Here is a 412-nt window from a genome sequence, read left to right on the forward strand (position 1 = left end):
TAGTATTTTCTGTTTTTTTGTCTGTAGGGATAATGTTCCTATCAACAATATCTTTCAGTCCTTAATCTAACAAATAAGTTTAAGTAGGTAAATTCTAGCAGAATTAATAAAATGATAACAGATACATTGCAAGAAAAAAATGAGATAAGAGAGATTAGTAGGTATATTAAAGTACATTGGTAGCTCTGATTGATTGCATTGATAGCTTGATTGGTAATTTAAACAAAGATTAATAGGCACCATATAGCAAATTGATAGCACATATAAGAAGAGAGCAATGATCACAATGGTAAAGTTGTTTGGATTAGGTACATAAAGATTGGGAGATTGAGTAACACTAGATACAGTGCAATTTTAAAGCAATTTTAGTTTTGTTTTTGAATGACGCAAAAGTTGGACAGCTTTTCAATTC

The sequence above is a fragment of the Procambarus clarkii genome, chromosome 69 (assembly GCF_040958095.1).
Source record: "Procambarus clarkii isolate CNS0578487 chromosome 69, FALCON_Pclarkii_2.0, whole genome shotgun sequence".
Classification (NCBI taxonomy): Eukaryota; Metazoa; Arthropoda; class Malacostraca; order Decapoda; family Cambaridae; genus Procambarus; species Procambarus clarkii.